The following is a 19,046-nucleotide window of genomic DNA, read 5'->3' on the forward strand; positions in this document are numbered from 1 at the left end:
TCATATCAAGCATCTTTTCTGACCACAATGCTATGAGATTAGAAGTCAATTAAAGGGAAAAAAACATAAAAAACACAAACACATGGAGGCTAAATATTACGTTACTAAATAACCAAGAGATCACTGAAGAAATCAAAGAGGAAATCAAAAAATACCTAGAGCCAAATGACAGTGAAAACACGATGATCCAAAACCTATGGGATGCAGCCAAAGCAGTTCTAAGAGGGAAGTTTATAGCTATACAAGCCTACCTCAAGAAACAAGAAAAATCTCAAGTAAACAATCTAACCTTACACCTAAAGGAACTAGAGAAAGAAGAACAAACAAAACCCAAAGTTAGTAGAAGGAAAGAAATCATAAAGATCAGAGAAGAAATAAATGAAATAGAAACAAAGAAAACAATAGCAAAGATCAATAAAACTAAAAGCTGATTCTTTGAGAAGATAAACGAAACTGGTAAACCATTAGCCAGACTCATCAAGAAAAAGAGGGAGAGGACTCAAATCAATAAAATCAGAAATGAAAAAGGAGAAGTTACAACAGACACCGCAGAAATACAAAACATCCTAAGAGATTACTACAAGCAACTCTATGCCAATAAAATGGACAACCTGGAAGAAATGGACAAATTCGAAGAAAGGTATAACCTTCCAAGACTGAACCAGGAAGAAATAGAAAATATGATCAGACCAATCACAAGTAATGAAATTGAAACTGTGCTTAAAAATCTTCCAACAAACAAAAGCCCAGGACCAGATGGCTTCACAGGTGAATTCTATCAAACATTTAGAGAAGAGCTAACAGCCATCCTTCTCAAACTCTTCCAAAAAATTGCAGAGGAAGGAACACTCCCAAACTCATTCTATGAGGCCACCATCACCCTGATACCAAAACCAGACAAAGATACTACAAAAAAAGAAAATTACAGACCAATATCACTGATGAATATAGATGCAAAAATCCTCAACAAAATACTATCAAACAGAATCCAACAACACATTAAAAGCATCATATACCATGATCAAGTGGGATTTATCCCAGGGATGCAAAGATTCTTCAATATACGCAAATCAATCAATGTGATACACCATATTAACAAATTGAAGAATAAAAACCATATGATCATCTCAATAGATGCAGAAAAAGCTTTTGACAAAATTCAACACCCATTTATGATAACAACTCTCCAGAAAATGGGCATAGAGGGAACCTACCTCAACATAGTAAAGGCCATCTATGACAAACCCACAGCAAACATCATTCTCAATGGTGAAAAACTGAAAGCATTTCCTCTAAGATCAGGAACAAGACACGGATGTCCACTCTCACCACTATTGTTCAACATCGTTTTGGAAGTCCTAGCCATGGCAATCAGAGAAGAAAAAGAAATAAAAGTAATACAGATTGGAAAAGAAGAAGTAAAACTGTCACTGTTTGCAGATGACATGATACTATACATAGAGAATCCTAAAGATGCCATCAGAAAGCTACTAGAGCTAATCAATGAATTCGGTAAAGTTGCAGGATACAAATTTAATGCACAGAAATCTCTTGCATTCCTATACACTAATGAAAAAAATCTGAAAGAGAAATTAAGAAAACACTCCCATTTACCATTGCAACAAAAAGAATAAAATACCGAGGAATAAACCTACCTCAGGAGACAAAAGACCTGTATGCAGAAAACTATAAGACACTGATGAAAGAAATTAAAGATGATACCAACGGATGGAGAGATATACCATGTTCTTGGATTGGAACAATCAATATTGTGAAAATGACTATACTACCCAAAGCAATCTACAGATTCAATGCAATCCCTATCAAATTACCACTGGCATTTTTTACAGAACTAGAAGAAAAAATCTTAAAATTTGTATGGAGACACAAAAGACCCCAAAGAGCCAAGGCAGTCTTGAGGGAAAAAAACGGAGCTGGAGGAATCAGACTCCCTGACTTCAGACTATACTACAAAGCTACAGTAATCAAGACAATATGGTACTGGTACAAAAACAGAAACATAGATCAATGGAACAAGATAGAAAGCCCAGAGATAAACCCACGCACCTATGGTCAACTAATCTATGACAAAGGAGGCAAGGATATACAATGGAGAAAAGACAGTCTCTTCAATAAGTGGTGCTGGGAAAACTGGACAGCTACATGTAAAAGAATGAAATTAGAACACTCCCTAACACCATACACAAAAATCAACTCAAAATGGATAAGAGACCTAAAGGTAAGACCAGACACTATAAAAATCTAAGAGTGAAACATAGGAAGAACACTCTTTGACATACATCACAGCAAGATCTTTTTTGATCCACCTCCTAGAGTAATGGAAATAAAAACAAAAATAAACAAATGGGACCTAATGAAACTTAAACCCTTTTGCACAGCAAAGGAAACCATAAACAAGATGAAAAGACAACCCTCAGAATGGGAGAAAATATTTGCAAACGAATCAACAGACAAAGGATTAATCTCCAAAATATATAAACAGTTCATGCAGCTCAATATTAAAAAAACAAACAACCCAATCCAAAAATGGGCAGAAGACCTAAATAGACATTTCTGCAAAGAAGACATTCATGGCCAAGAAGCACATGAAAAGCTGCTCAACATCACTAATTATTAGAGAAATGCAAATCAAAACTACAATGAGGTATCATCTCACACCAGTTAGAATAGGCATCATCAGAAAATCTACAAACAACAAATGCTGGAGAGGGTGTGGAGAAAAGGGAACCCTCTTGCACTGTTGGTGGGGATGTAAATTGATACAGCCACTAAGGAGAACAGTATGGAGGCTCCTTAAAAAACTAAAAATAGAATTACCATAAGACCCAGCAATCCCACTACTGAGCATATACCCAGAGAAAACCATAATTCAAGAAGACACATGCACCCCAATGTTCATTGCAGCACTATTTACAATAGCCAGGTCATGGAAGCAACTGAAATGCCCATCGACAGACGAGTGGATAAAGAAGATGTGCTACATATATACAATGGAATATTACTCAGCCATAAAAAGGAGTGAAATTGGGTCATTGGTTGAGACGTGGATGGATCCAGAGACTGTCATACAGAGTGAAGTAAGTGAGAAAGAGAAAAACAAATATCGTAGATTAACGCATGTATGTGGAACCTAGAAAAATGGCACAGATGAACCGGTTTGCAGGGCAGAAGCTGAGACACAGATGTAGAGAACAAACGTATGGACACTAAGGGGGAAAGCCACAGGGGGTTGGGGATGGTGGTGTGATGAATTGGGTGACTGGGACTGACATGTATACACTGATGTGTATAAAATTGATGACTAATAAGAACCTGCCGTATTAAAAAAAATTAAATTAAAAAAATTTTTTTTAATTCCTTTCCTGAAAGAAGATAACTTTATTTTAGGCCCCAAGTTATTTCTACACATAAGCTTTCAAATACAGTATCTAGCACACCTTAAAATATAAGCAGACAAGTGAACTGAAAAACATAACTGAAATCAGGAACTTGATGGATAAATTTAATAGCAGGTTAGGCATAGATGAAGGGAGAATGGGAATTAATGAACTGGAATTAATGGTCAGTAGAGATATCCAGCACAAAGCAGAGAGAGAGAAAGAGAATAAAAATACATAGGAGTGTGTTAAAGACATAGGGAATCAGTGAGAAGTTCTACCCTACATATAAATAGATTAGCAGAAGAAGAGAAAAAATGAGGCAGAAGTAGTATTTGAAAAGAGTATGGCTGAAAATTTTCCAAACTGGTGAACCATCAATTCACAGATTTAAGAAACCCAGTGAATTCCAAGCAGGACAAATATTTTTCAGAAAGTACATCTAAATGATTTATAGTAAAACTGTAAAACAACAACAAAGAGAAAAATCTTAAAAGCAACCAGAGAAAACATAACTTTCAAAGGAACCACAGTCAGACTTACAGCTGACATCTCAACAGCAACAGCAGAAGCCAGAAGAAAGTGAAATGTTATCAATGTGATAAAAGAAAATAACTGCTAATACTCAGTGAAAAAATGCTTCAAGAATGAAGGGGAAAAGATGTATTCTATCCAAAAGAAGGTAAGAAAGAACAGAAAGAGAAACAAAGAAAGGAAGAGATAGTGCAAAATAACATAGTAGAAATAAATACAAAAATCTCAATTGTGATAAATGTAAATAGATTAAGGTCTCTGATGAATATGTCCTTATACTAGATTTTTTAAAAAATCAATATATGCTGTTTAAAGCAACACAGCTAAAATGTAGAGTCATAAAAGTTCAAAGTAAAAGAATGAAAAAAGTTATGGCAGGCAAGTAACTGATGTAACTATATTGTTTGAAGTAGACTTTAAGGCAAAAAGCATTAATAGAGAGGCTTACTACATAATGATAAAAGGATTTATTTACCGGGAACAAGTAATTTTTATCTTATAATTAATGCAACTAATAATAGAACCTCAACCTACAAGAAAAAAGCAACTATATGTACAAACAGATGAATCCTAGGATCATGGGGAGATTTTATTTACACTTTTCTTAGTAGTTTTTTAAGGATGTAAAAGTTTGAACAGCATAATTAACAAGTTTGACCTAATAGAGCACTGCATCTAATAACTGCAGAACATACATTATTTTTAAGGACGTTTAGAACGTTTACCAAAATGGACCACATCCCAGGCCATAAAACATGTCTTAGGAAATTCCAGAGGCTTACTATGTTATATAAACCTTAATATGAGTAAATTAGAAATCAATATCAAAAATAACTAGAAAAAAATCCATGTGTTTGTAAATAAACATATTTCTGATTAATCCATAGGCCAAAGAAAAAATCATAATGGAAATTAGAAAATATTTTGAATTAAATAATGAAAATAATTTGTATTAAAGATTTTGGGATGCAGCTAAAGTAGCACTTGTTTTTCTTTTTTTTTTTTTTTTTGGCCTTAAGTACTTCTATTAGAATAGCAGAAAGACTGAAAATTGAGCTATGCATGCTACTTAAGTTCAAAAAACAGAATAAATCTAAAGAAAGGATATGAGTAGAAACAAATGGAACAAGATAAAAGTTGATTCTCTGAAAAGACAAATGACAAACCCTCTGCCAAGATTATTTATTTTGCCTTTTTCTTGTCTTCATCAACGTTAAGAATTTTAAAAAGGGTTTTAAAAAGGCAACAAGGATATCAAGAAATTTGTTGCCCACATATTTGAAAACCTAACTAAAATGGACAATTACTGGAATAATATAACTAACAAAATTGACTCAAGAAGAAATAGAATAACCATTAAAGGAATAGAAACTTAAGTTGCTCTTACCACAAGGAAAAAATTCTATGGCCACAGTTTTATTGGTTTGTTTTAACCATAGAACAAATGCTTCTGATTTTACTCAATACTATTCCAGAGTGCAGAAAAAGGGGACACTCCCCAACTTATTTATGAGACTCACAAGAACCTGAAAGTAAAACCTGAAAAGATGGTATGAAAGAGAAAAATTACAGCCAATCTCTTTAGTGAAAATAGATGGAAAAATTCTAAAGAATATCTTAGCCAATTGAATACAATAACTTGTAAAAGTGACCACGACGTGGATTTATCTCAGGGTTGTAAACGTACTTTATCATGAGAAGATAAAATAATATAAGTAATGATATTATCAGATTACAGGGGGAAAAATAATCATCTCGTAGTGAAAAGGTGTTAGAAAAAACTCGTGATTCAAGGCTTGTTATCAACAGAAGGAGCTGTCCTTAATCTAATAAAAGGATCTATGAAAAACCTGTAGCAAGCATCCTAGTTAATGGTGAAATATTAGAAGCATATTGTTTAGGATAAGGAATAAAACAAGGGTATCCAATATCACTACTTCTGTTCAACATTATCCTAGCCAATGAATTAAATGAATTAAGACAAGAAAGAGAATAGAAAGTATAAAGTTTCGAAATGAAGAAACAAAATTGTTCATTATTTGTAGGTGATAAGACTGTCTACCTGAATGGAATAATTATTAGAATTAATCATAGTTTAGCAAGGTTATAGGATACAAAATCAGTATATAAAGATCAATTATCTCTTCAAATACATTACAAACAGAAAATGTATCTTTTATAAAATAATTTTCAAAAGCATCAAACACATGAAATAGTTAGAAATAAGCCTAACAAATAGGTAAGACCTCTATGGGAAAATTTTAAAAACTTTTTAAATTTAAATTTTAAAACTTAAATATAATTAAAAGTTTAGTTTTTTAGTTAATCTAGTCTCATTTCGAGTGCCACATGTGACTAGTGGCTACAGTATTGGGCAGTGTAGACTTAAGCTTTATGGTTACAGAAAACTAAGCAAGTTTTTTAGTTTGTTGCAGAGAAGTATGATATAGTGATCAATATGACTTTCAAGCCTAGAAATATATTGTATGTAATTCTATTTAGATAGAATTCTGTGAGGGAAGTGGAAAAGGACAATATACATGTTCTGAACTACTATGTGTATTTTTCTTTAAAGGATGATAGTGAATATTTAATCACTATAATATTTGTATGTATTTAAAATAGTGACCGATAGTAAAACATTGGATATTACGTCCTTTGGGACTCTTTAAATTTAGATGGAAATTGTATATGTTAATTTAAAGTGCAAAGGTGTACATAGTTCCTCAAAATTATTTGTGGAAACACATGGGCACAGTTTGAAGACAATATCTTAAGAGTACCTACTTAAGAATTTTTCTTCAATGGATACATATATTAAATCTTCTCATCTTTCAAAAAATAAAAACAAATGTTGAATATTATCAAAGTCTGGTGTCTTTTTTTAAATGATTTTTTTACCTGTTGATATAATGTAGATTTTAAAATCATTAATTACTTTTGTATTTTGTGTATCCCTGGAATATTACTCCAGGGTCCCTTCAAGGGCACATAACCAAAAGCAATTAAAAGTAATTCAGATTTATTCATGTTTCTCAAGGGACATTAATGAAAGTCAAGCTTATAACTGCAGCAACTTCTTTAAATCTCCTTCTATTTTTATCTTATATCCCATGAGCTTCAGAGTCACTATCACAAACTCTCCATCTCCACTCTCCTCCAAAGCTCTCCCACACACCTCTCCAGACAGAATCTTCTCCATCCCCCTTCATGTTTCTTGTGCTCCTCCACATTTCTTGCCTACAGGAAATGGAAGTCAAAACTCTTGTTCCTGATCATCAGCTATAGGACTCTTGAAAATGGCTGAAGGACATATGGGCTCTATGCCTCTGTTTCTCAGTAATCCTTTACAGAAAGACATTTAGAGTCCTCTGAAAAATGTGGTTGTTTTCACACTCTGGCTGCTTTTCTCGAAAAATCCTCATGGAGAATTCTTTAAGAATAAGTGCTTGACTTTGTTACTGGACTGAAATTTGTTTGGCTGTGTTGCAGTATCATCGAATATAATGATACAATATTTTATACTATATTGCCTATATTGCCCCCAGGGAGGGCACTGGCACTTAGTATGGGACTGAGGAAGGGCACTGCATATATTTAATATATATATAGTATACCCATAATATATATATACATATAATATATATATGCAGTTCATGTCACTATTATATGTCCTCATAAATGAATAAACTTGCCTTCATGATGTATGTATTTATGTTATGATTCTGGTTAAAATGTCTCATTCTGAGAGACCAATCTGTTTTGAGTCTGTAAACAAAATTTAGTTTCTCATCCTGCAGGGCTGTAGTTCAAACATATGCTGTGAGAAATTTACTCTTTGAGGGCTATAGTCTTGTTCCCTTGATCCCTGTGATAAACCCAGACATACGCACTTAGCTGAAAAAGTGCTTCTAAATGGTATTATATGCAGAGTTTTACATTCGGCTTTTCTCATGTAGCATTACATCTTGAGCATTTTCCTATACCACTGAATATTCTTTGAGAACATAATTTTAATGGGTCTATAATTTTCCAGAATATAGGTATGCATTTATTTATTTAACCAATTTCTGTTTTGGAAATACAGGTTGTTTCTAATTTATTTTCTGTAATTATAAAAAGAGATGCAGTGAGTATCCTTATACTTAAAACTTTTTATACATTTCTGTTATTTTCTTAAGATAAATTCCTAGGACTGAAAATAATAGATCCAATTGAATGAATACTGTGGCCAACTGCATGCTGTTCCCAATACCCATTTTCCCCTTCTAAAGTAAAAGCATTTTAGCTGAGTATATAGCTGCTTGGCTAAAGATAGTTCCCAGCCGGCCTCAAAGCTAGATGTGGCTGTGTGACTAAGTTTTGGCCGATGGGATTTGAGTTTAGCGATGGGGGCCCATAAAGGAATTCTTCTTCAATTCCTTGGTCTTTCTCCAGCTCTTCACTGGCTGGAAGATGACAGAAGCTGAAGCGGTCAAATTGAACCCACAAGTGGAAGTCACATTTTGCAGATAGCAGCAGGGCCAGCTACAATTTGTGTGGCCCATTGCAAAATGAAACTGCAGGGCCTCTTGTTCAAAAAGGAGAGGAAAATTGCCATTAAAGGTAGTAAAATTTAAAGTTTTCTCTTCTCTCCATGCTCTTTCTTTTGATTTTTCATGGTATTTTTTGTTGCTATTTAGTGTTGCTCTAAGTAAACTTAAAACTTAGATCATTAACATGAATTTTACCATTCATTATATTGTGTGATGCCAGTTTATAAATGTAAATATAAGAGCATTTAACGCATATGCAGAATCACCAAAATTACATGATGTGTGTTTTGTAGTTCCTGCATGTATATGTATTTCATTCGCATCAGAAGATTATAAATGCAGCACAAAACTAACTCAAATGTTTTTGTTTCACTTCTTCATACACACATATTAAGGAAAGATTGAAAGGAAAAAAAGACTATAGGTTTCCCTTTCTTTCTATGTTATCATTTGCAGTGTAAGTGGCTTGTTAATACAGGGAAGTAACACAAGTAAGAAAGGATGTGATAAGATTCCTTGGTTGTTCGTGTTTCTTAGAGTATCAGTCTTCTTTCTGGATTAGAAGCAAGTTCTAGTTCAAATGGAGAGCATGGCCTCCCAGGACTTCCAGGACTGCCAGTGCCCTCCCTCAGTCCCTTCCTTAGTCATCAACATAACACACTTATACTCACTTTGAGTTTCTCTGAACTTCCATGCATTGTGGGTCCACTGGAATTCTTCACTCATGGAGCACTCCCAACATGATATGCAAATAGAGTGCAGGAATGACAGACATGTATTGTGTATTCCTCTGCTCACATGCATGTTCCATTGTCCCAAGGGACTTTGCTTTTGAAACACAAGTTCAAACATAAGATTATCAAGAATTTCAAAGTTGCAACAGCAGCACATTAAACCAAGCTCTGGGCTCTTCTGAGTGTGGGACTCTGTGGAACTGCACAGGTCAAACACCCATTAAGCCAGTCCCGGACTGCCTACCTGCTGGGTGTTAAGTGAGATTGAAACACACTTCTACGCAGTTTAAGCTGTTGTATTTTGGGGTCTCTTTGTTACACTTTGTACCCTGACTAATGCAAACACTTTCAGTTCTCAAAACATCCCTTTCTACAACCTGGGGAGCATGTGCTACAATGAGTACTCTAAGTCATACCTTTAATATTTTTGAAACAGGAGTGAATCTTATAATAAGTGTACTTTTAATATATTGCTTTTACTTTTTTCCCCCTAAAAAGCCATTAAAAGCTAGAGATTTAGTGTGCCTTTTATAATTGAGGGCATCTTCAAATCAAAGAGAGAGTATATTTACAGAATTCATTTACAGAACTTTAGATTCATAAAATGTTTTAGCTAGCAGGCATTAAAGATCAGATGATCCAGCAGATTTTAAAGATTTTTGTATTTTTTATTTTTTTCTTAAACGTGGCCTTTTTTGAAAGAAATCTTTAGAGAAACTATATACACACCAACAGGTAAAAGCACAGTGGGGTGATAGGTAACCAAGAATACCCACCCCTCCTCTCTGCTGACCTACACTCTAAAAGGAACATTTAGAGAGCAGTTTGAAACATAATGAAAAGATGCAAGCCAGTTCTTTCATCTTTGGCTGGTGCAAACCACTAAGCATCTTTTTAAAATAACAACTTTATTGAGATATAATTGACTTATAATAAACTGCACATTTGTGAAGTATAACATTTGATGTCCTGACATATCTATACATCCATGAAACCATCACTGCAATCAAGATATTGATCATATCCATCACCCCTAAAAGTTTATTTATGTACCTTTATAAACCTTTCCTCCCTACCTCACCCTACCCCATCTCCAGGCAAGACTGACTTGCTTCCTGTCACTATAGAGATTAGTCTGCATTTTCTAGGGTCTTACATAAATGGCATCATTCAATATATACTCTTTTTTTTGGTCTGGCTTCTTTCACTCAGCATAAGTATTTTGAAATTCATCCATATTCATCCTTTTCATTGCTAAGTAGTATTCCATGATATGGATATTCTTCACTGTATTTATCCATTTGCTGCTGATGGACATTTGAGTGGTTTCCAGTTTTTAACTATGACAAATAAAGCTCTATAAATATTCATGCACAGGTCTTAATGTAGATGTATGTTTTCATTTTTCTTGGGATAAGTACCTAGGAGTGGAATGGCTGGATCTGATCAAATGATATGTGTATATTTAACTTTTCAGGAAACTTTCCACTTGTTTCTCAAAGTGACTGTACCATTTTATATTCCCAACAGGAGTATATGAGAGTCTAGTTGCTCTGCATCCTCACCAACACTTGTTATAGTCAGTTTAAAAAAATTTTAGCCATTCTACTGGGTGTGTGATAGTATCTCATTGTGGTTTTAATTTGTATTTCCATAATGACTAATAATGCTGAGCATCTTTTGGTGTGCTTATCTGCCATCTTCTGTGGTGGTCTGTACCACTACTTATAAGTCTTTTAACTCTTTAGGGTTTTTTTTCCTTGTAAAGTTTCTGCAGTAATGAGAAAGCTTTGAGGCATTTTACACTCTATTTGTCTATTCTAAAATTTTGTTGACAGAACTGTTAGATAAACAGCACTATTAGTTGGAAACAAAGAAGATCTGTGTTAACACAGAACTATCCAAATAGGCTGATATTTATGGCAAAGCCAGAGACTATTCACACTCATTCAAGCTTGCAAGAGTAAAGGTGAGTGGGGAAATAATGGCATATAATTGGGAGACAGTGGGAGAAGTTGAGAGAAAGAAGCTAGGCAGGGCAATATTGATTTTGCACCATCCAAAGCTCTCCTCCCACACTGTCTATATCATGTCCAACCCTTCATAGTCTTGTTTTCTCCCAGTTTTTTTTTCATTATTATGGATGAACGTTTTGTTATTTTATAGCAAATATGTTAAGGAGATGGGAACCCTAGTTCAGCAGAGGAAACTAGCTATAGGCTATTCTTTGTGGTAAGATTGCCAAGAATTTTCAATAGTGGGCCACTTGATCATAAATCCATGTGTACACAGAAAAAGTTTATCCATATGCCAGTGTTAATGTATAGCAAGTTCTGTATTTTGAAAAATGACTTTATACAAAAGTGCAGTAATAAGCCTAGAGTTTGACCTTGTCTCTCTAGCAAGCAGGTAGAGTGAGGGCACTGATCTAGATTGGAGACAGTTTGTCATGGAGTGGAATGGGTGTGAGCAGCATAAAGGACTGAAAGGCCTGGGCAAGGGCAGAAGTGAAGATAACATTTAAGGTGAAGAGGAGAGAAGAGCTAGTCATGTAAGGGAGGAAGAGAAGATAGACAACTTTCAGCCAGCTCTCCTTCCGTTTCTGCCTTGGCCTGTAGGGGAGAGGGCATTTCTGCTGCTCCCACACCCTCTGTCTACCCTTCTGACTAGCTTCTTTCTGAGGGAGGAAGAATTACTCAAGTGCTCAACGCACAGGGTAATTACTGAACACATTTAACTAGAGAATGGAGTCTCTAAGCTGATGTTCCCTCTTTTGCAATAACAGTCCCCTATTTCAGTTCACTGGGTCAGGGTCTGACCATGCTTTCTTCTACATATGTGCTCTGCATAAACTGTCTCTGGTCTGTTCCAGACCTTTCCATCACCCCTGAGTGATGGAAACGATGGAAGCTTCTTTAGGATTCCAGGCCTAAACAGCATAATCTGATTTGGCTTGACAAAGATCTCTGCACTGGGAGACAATTGGGTGCCTATCAGTTAATAAAAAGGTATTTTATTTTCCATTTGGTTATTGTTCTCATGCACACATTCCTCAATCAGGAATCACTGAAGAGGTCTGAGTGGTAGGATTTCAGCCCCCAAACTGAAACTCTGACATTTCCATACTTAATCCTAAACAAGGTCCCAATCCAAATGGAGCCCAAAAGAGGCAAAAATAATATCTAAGACAGAAGGACCACAACTAGGGTCAAGGTGACAGGAGAAGTTCAGAGGGTCAATAGAAAGTGGAAACAGGCTCCCTTTGAGCTTCATCTGTGGGTAGAGAGGAAACCATCATTCATCCATCCATCTATTCATCCATCCATTCATCCACTCATCAACACATTTCTGAGTTCCAGGCACTGGGCTGTGACTTTTACGATACAGTAGTGAACAAGTCGGACACTGTCTGAGGGAGGAATGGGAGAAAACTGGGGGTGTATGTGAATTTGTCAGGAAAAAGAAAAAAAAAATCAGAGAGAATGAGAGATGGCACAGCATTTTCCCCCAATCTTGGACTTGCTGAAACTCCTATAGAAAGAGAAATTAGAACTAAACAAAGGAGCTCACTCACGAGCAAGTCTGGGGGACTCTGGGCATAAGCAGTACTGATCTGAGGATCAGGTGATGAAACAGAGCACAGAGTTGGAGAAGGGTTACTGTTTCCATTTTTTCCAAGAACCCAGCACTTACCTGTAAAGTAGATATTGTTAGCATTCACCAAAATCTGTTCTCTTCGCCTTTATGGCCCTCTTTATGCACTTTTTGGCCCTCTTGCAGTTGAGTGGGCCCGTGGCTCTGGCTACACGAAGTCTAAAGCAGAGAAGAGCTGGTGAGGAGCCATTAAGCCCCTTATCTGGTGAGTGTCCCTGTAAGCCTGCTTGGTTGACCAGGGAGGTTTCCTGCTCCTAATGGGGCAACTACAGGACACTGCCACAAAATCTAATAAAGATCTGGGCACCCTTTAGGGCAACTATTTCACGTATAGCAACACTTATAAGTGAAATAGTTGCCCTAAAGGGTGCCCAAATCTTTATTAGATTTTGTGGCAGTGAGAAAAAAACATTTGTCATGGCAAGCCACTGACTGAGACATTGGCTTTTGTTCTTGCTGTGCTAGTTTAGCCTAGCCTGGAGAACTGAGTTTGTTATGCATTAAAAAATAGTAACCTTAGCAGAGGCATTGATGTTCCCAAAATGGTTATCATGAGCAGAGGCAAGAGAGACGCCCTTTAGAGTTACTTGAGAGTTACTAGGCAATGTGGAGCCAAATAGGAGAGGAAAGACAAGATAGATGCTGTGTGATGATTGTGGCTAGCAAACTGCTATGAGAGAACGTAGATGTAAGCTTTCTCTCTGGAGATTCCCAGAAATACTTGAGTGAGACTTTTAGGGGGTGGGGAAGAGTGTGTCAATGAAGGAAACTATGCATTCTTTGATAGGAACATGATTTCATTTGTGTCCACAGTCTGGTGAGACCTGGTGTCCCTAGGTATTAATTGACTGAGTTGTGGGATACCTTTTGTTGGGGAGAGCTTGCAATTCCAATTCTAGTTGGCAGAGTTGATTGTAGTTCTTCTCTTCATCCTTATTCCTTTCTTGAAGAGTAAACTGTCAAATATTTTTCCTATCGCTGGAAATTTTGAGATCTCCCTAGGATAGATGTTGGACTCACCTCTAAGTTTCCAGGGATTATGAGTTCTCTGGGTGAACATAATTTGATTTCAATTTCATTGTTTTCTCTTGAAACTGAACACAGACAGGAAAATACTTTCTAATGCAGACATATTAAGGTTTGCCTGCCAAAGAGAGTTTCGGAAATTTACAACATGGTTCATACTGTGCATCAAAATTCATGTGACCACTTTATAAAACTGTGAATTTGGAAAATAAAAAGCTCTTCATGTGCCCCAAATCAATAATTCAGGACAGTTTAACAATAGGTAGAAAGCATAGTTTTCAGTTGTCAACTGGTCAATCCCCGTATCTAATTTGAGTTTGAATATCTGTACTTCCTTGAAACTAGCAACAACAATCTTGTTCCCATGATGTTTCACATTCAGTTGCTCAGATGTCCTATCATATCAGAAAGAAAATGCAATCTTATGGGCCTCTAGGAATCTGAGAAGCTAAGCTTCTCACAAGCTATACTTCTCACGCAAGCCACAAGGGAATAATTTGTGGTTGGGCTTTTCCCATTTCCCTTTGCCTCTGATTGGTCTAGGAACTGGCCTGTGGCCCATATCTGGCAGATGAGACAAAAGCAGAGCTCTGTTGGGAGACTTCCTGAAATTGTTTTCCTGGGAAAAAACCACAGAACTTCACAGGAAGAAAGGATTTTACCTCAGCCCTTTCATTCTTGTTTCGAATGCAGCCCTGTGAGGACTTGATATTTGAAGCTGCAATAGCCATGAAGTGGCAAAAGATGGCAGAACAGGACAGACAGAGTCTGGGTCCTTGATGACATCGTTGCACTGCTGAGACTGCCTCCTCCAGGTGAGAAAATTAAACATCATTATTTCTTAAAGGCCCTGGGAGACTGGATTCTGTTATTGGCAGCTGAATGCATCCTAATGCTACAAGCATCCTATGCTGAAACCAACCTGCAAAATTCACAACACACTCTCCTGATGTATGTAAAAAAGCACTCTGAACATCTCTTTTAGAGAAGTAGATTGATAACAGCATTTTTTTCCTTTCATTTGAGATGTCTGATCTTTGGCAAATGAAATCAGAATTTTCATATGTAAACCAAACTTACTGGCACGTGGTTAAAAATGATTAGTGAATGCTTTCTAACTAGTTAAGAATTACATTTGCTGAAAACTCAGGTCTTTCTCTTATTGCTTTGTGTTATTCTGCTTAGTTCATTCATATGGGGGAATCCCTGAAGGTAAGGATTAGAGTAGTTGAAGAGTTACGAACAATGGCTGTGAATTAAGAAATATTCTACTGTTTGTGGAGAAGCAACTTGACCAGCTAGCCTTACAGCCCGACTGACAACTTTGGCCAATACTGTTTCAATGTGAGTCGATAGAAAATAATAATTTTTAAAAGGAATGAGTGTCTTCAGGCTTGCAGATCCACATGGAAACTGATGAGGACAAGCAGAAGAAATTTGTGGCCCTCAGTTAAACATTCTTCAGAGTTCAAATAAGGGCGCTCACTCACAATTTGTGGTGCGTGAAGAAGTCATCAGAAAGCTCCAGGAGATGGGCTTCCCTGGTGGCGCAGTGGTTGAGAGTCTGCCTGCCAATGCAGGGGACACGGGTTCGAGCCCTGGTCTGGGAAGATCCCACATGCCGCAGAGCAACTGGGCCCGTGAGCCACAATTACTGAGCTTGCGCGTCTGGAGCCTGTGCTCCGCAACAAGAGAGGCCGCGATAATGAGAGGCCCGCGCACCGTGATGAAGAGTGGCCCCCACTTGCCACAACTAGAGAAAGCCCTCGCACAGAAATGAAGACCCAACACAGCCATAAATAAATAAATTAAAAAAAAAAAAAAAAAAAAGAATTAAAAAAAAAAAAAAAAAAAAAAAAAAAAGAAAGCTCCAGGAGACTGGATCTAACTTGCAGTCAGCTGTGGAGACTACAAGCCTTGGAAAGAACAGACTTTACACAAGAAACCCAAAGGCCACAAGCCTGGGCAAGGGCAATGACCTGGCAGGAAGGCATCAGTTTTCACCTTAAAGGAGTGCGGACAACTGTGACCCTCACAGCCCTCTCTCCATTTGAGGATCAGCACGCTTTTGTCAGCAAGATGAGATGGACAGTAAGACATTTGGAGTGAGGTTTTCTCGATTCTTTTTTGAGGTATGGCAAGGTGCTGCAACAAGGTGTGTCACCCCTGGGCAATCAAAGTTCTTTGCAAGTCAATTTTATTCACTTTCAGAAAAAGATGTCACATGAATGTGGATTAGAAAATAGGATATTAAGAGGCTTGTTTTTCCGGAAATGCAAGGAAAAGAAATAACCCTTCAATGATAATTTTCTGGATCTTCCTCTTACAGCAAAAGATACATATCTTCTCCCGACAGCACCTTCTCCAAGAGTTAACTCGCCCTCCTTATCTCCCTCTAGCTGGGACAAGTTCATTCCCCTTCACCCACACCTCTCATTTTTTCCTGTAAATAAATGTTTATGTAAAAAATTTCCTTTGTTAGTTGGAGACTTCTTTGGTGGACCATGTTGTCCTCGGCAAAAGTGGTTGCAGAAGAGTTGAGGAAGTTGGGGTACCTTAGACTCCTGGCACTTTGGGTTAATTTACAGACAGCATCCTGTGACTACCACCAACCCAGGACTCACCTTCCTGTACTAGCTGCCCCCTTGGATGCCAGGGTCCTGAAAGGAAGAAACCATGTCTTATTCACTCAGCCTTGTGTCTGCAGCATTCAGCACAATCCCTGTCACCCCAAAAGTAAATTAATATGTGAGACATGACACCTGGTGCCTTTTACAAAACAAAAATTCTTTGTCCTAAAGGGCTCCTGAGTTGCAATTCAGAATTTTAATGTGTGTCTGCCTTAGTGTGAGGACTAATGTTTAAGTGTGACAATAAGGTGTTAATTTGGCTGAAACAGTTCTTTTCTTCCTTTGGTGTTAATGGATAAATGAAAAATAATGTGACTCTAACCTCTTCAAAGCCTTTTCTGTTTCAAATACAGGAATGTGTTTCTGCAGATTGGGGCATTTCAGCTAATAGTTCAGCTGGATTAAAAAAGAAAAAAAGCTTGAGTTATCTGAAGGCTGCTAATATGATTTAGGCATTTATTAAGTTGGGGAGAAACAGCTAAATTTAGATTTACTTATGATTAATTTGTTTGATGTAGTTCCTTGCAGAATAATACATGAACTACAATTTGGAATGTGACAGATACATACTATTTTTTTAATAACTTTTAAAATATGATTGCTTCCTGTGCACATTGCAGGAAGAAGATGTAATCCTACCCCTCCTTTATCATAAACCTCATTGGAGGGGAGATAGATGGAAGCCAAGCTACTTTTGCTGAACCCCAGCTAGTTATGGATTCTGGATCTGTATGTACTGGGGCTGGAAAGGGGTTTGGTTGAAGACAAGAGTAATTGCCCAAACATGTTGCTAGAAAGAAATCTACAAACACTGGTTTGATTTGTGTTTCAAAAGTATGAGCTGCTGGCCTGTATAAGCAACCATAGTCTTAGGTCCTCGGTCACAGCAATGCCAGGGTTTACATTTTTTCTGGATAAAAACAAATTGGGGTGGGGTGCATTCTTTGTCTAACATGTTGCCAGTGCATGAATTTTGCGGAGGACTCAGCTTGCTCACATTTAAACAAAGCTACGCTAACAGAACATAAAGGACACACAAGTAATGTACCAGAAGAAGAGGTACATTAGAAGAGGTAGAGGGAAGGTTTTCCTCTCTATTCTTGGTTTGTGTTAAGTCATAATGTTTTGGAAAGTCCACCGCTATCACCCAGAGCTACGTGGTAAGACTTAAACCATCTCGCCACTTACTGATAGAACTTGAGAAGAGTTCATTGGTGCCAGGTGGTGATCTTTCCTTCATTCTCTTTCCAGCCTCTTGCCTAAAAGTCCTAGAATAGGCCGTGGAGCCACCAAGGGTGGTGGTCATGTCTAGATGATTCCCATTGGTAATACCAGGAAGATGCAGCAGTTGAAGCCTGAAGGAGAAAACCCAGCCCTCCCCTTAGAATAACACACAGGGACCCCCCCACCCCACCAAAAACACACACAACCCCAAAACACACACTGAAAACAAAACCCAAATAACAACAGAGAAAAAAAGAACAGAGAAACAGAGAAAAAAGTAGCTGTGTGGTGGTGTAAAAAGTTCCTTTTTGCATTTGTCATTCTCTTTGCCTGGAAAACACATAAAAAACTTTTTTACAGGTGTCAAAATTGTACATCATAACCAGCCCTCACTACCTGGATCCCTCTTTGTTCCTCTCTTTCTAATTTTCTTCCCTAGTCCCATTTCTTTTCTTCCAGTGTTCTTTTTTTCTGGAGGCAGTTCCACTGTGGATCCCTTCGCTCTTTTTCTCCCTTCCTTTCTTCCTTTATTTCTCCCTCTACTACCACCATCTCTCTCTCTCATTCATTTCCTACTATGTCTCAGGTATTGTTCTAGGTTCTAGGGATAGAGCAGTGAATGAAGCCTAGAAGACCCCTGATATTCTGGAACTTATATTCTGGGGGTTGTAGAATAGAGGAAAAAAACAAAAATAATACATTTCAGGTAATAAGAAGAGCTTTGAGGGGAATCAAACTGCGTAATGTGATAGATGACCTGGTGGTTGGGAAGGGGGAAGACTGCTTTAGATGGGATGGCAAGTCTGTTGGGGGAAGAGGGATTAAAATTTAATTGAGATCTATATTATAGGAAAGATTCAGCTAAGAGAAAAGCACTCCAGACAGAGAGAACAGCAGTGAAAATTCCTTTTGTAGTACAAACTGCTGTAACAAGTCCGAGGAAGTTAAAGAAAGCAGGTGTGGCTAGAGCTTGGAGAAAAAGGATGGAAGTGGTTAAGAAATGAAGTTTTGCAGGGGCAGGTCACATCTGGCCTGGGAGGTAATGTAGAGGTTTGTATTTTATTCTAAATGCAATAGGAAGCCAGGTCCTAGCAAAGGGATGAATTATTTATCCAGAACACTGACTATCCATTGTTTCGTTCCTTTGTATTCTCCATAGGCTGGTCCTATAAAGATTTCATGACAGTGGGGCAGACATAAAGGATTTATTACATAAGGGAGTTTGGGACACACAACAGGTGACAAATGTGAGACCCTCTGCTTCACTCTACATCTTTGTCTACTTCTCCCATCTCTCTGAGCTACCCATTC

The sequence above is a fragment of the Balaenoptera acutorostrata genome, chromosome 6, assembly GCF_949987535.1.
Source record: "Balaenoptera acutorostrata chromosome 6, mBalAcu1.1, whole genome shotgun sequence".
Taxonomy (NCBI): domain Eukaryota; kingdom Metazoa; phylum Chordata; class Mammalia; order Artiodactyla; family Balaenopteridae; genus Balaenoptera; species Balaenoptera acutorostrata.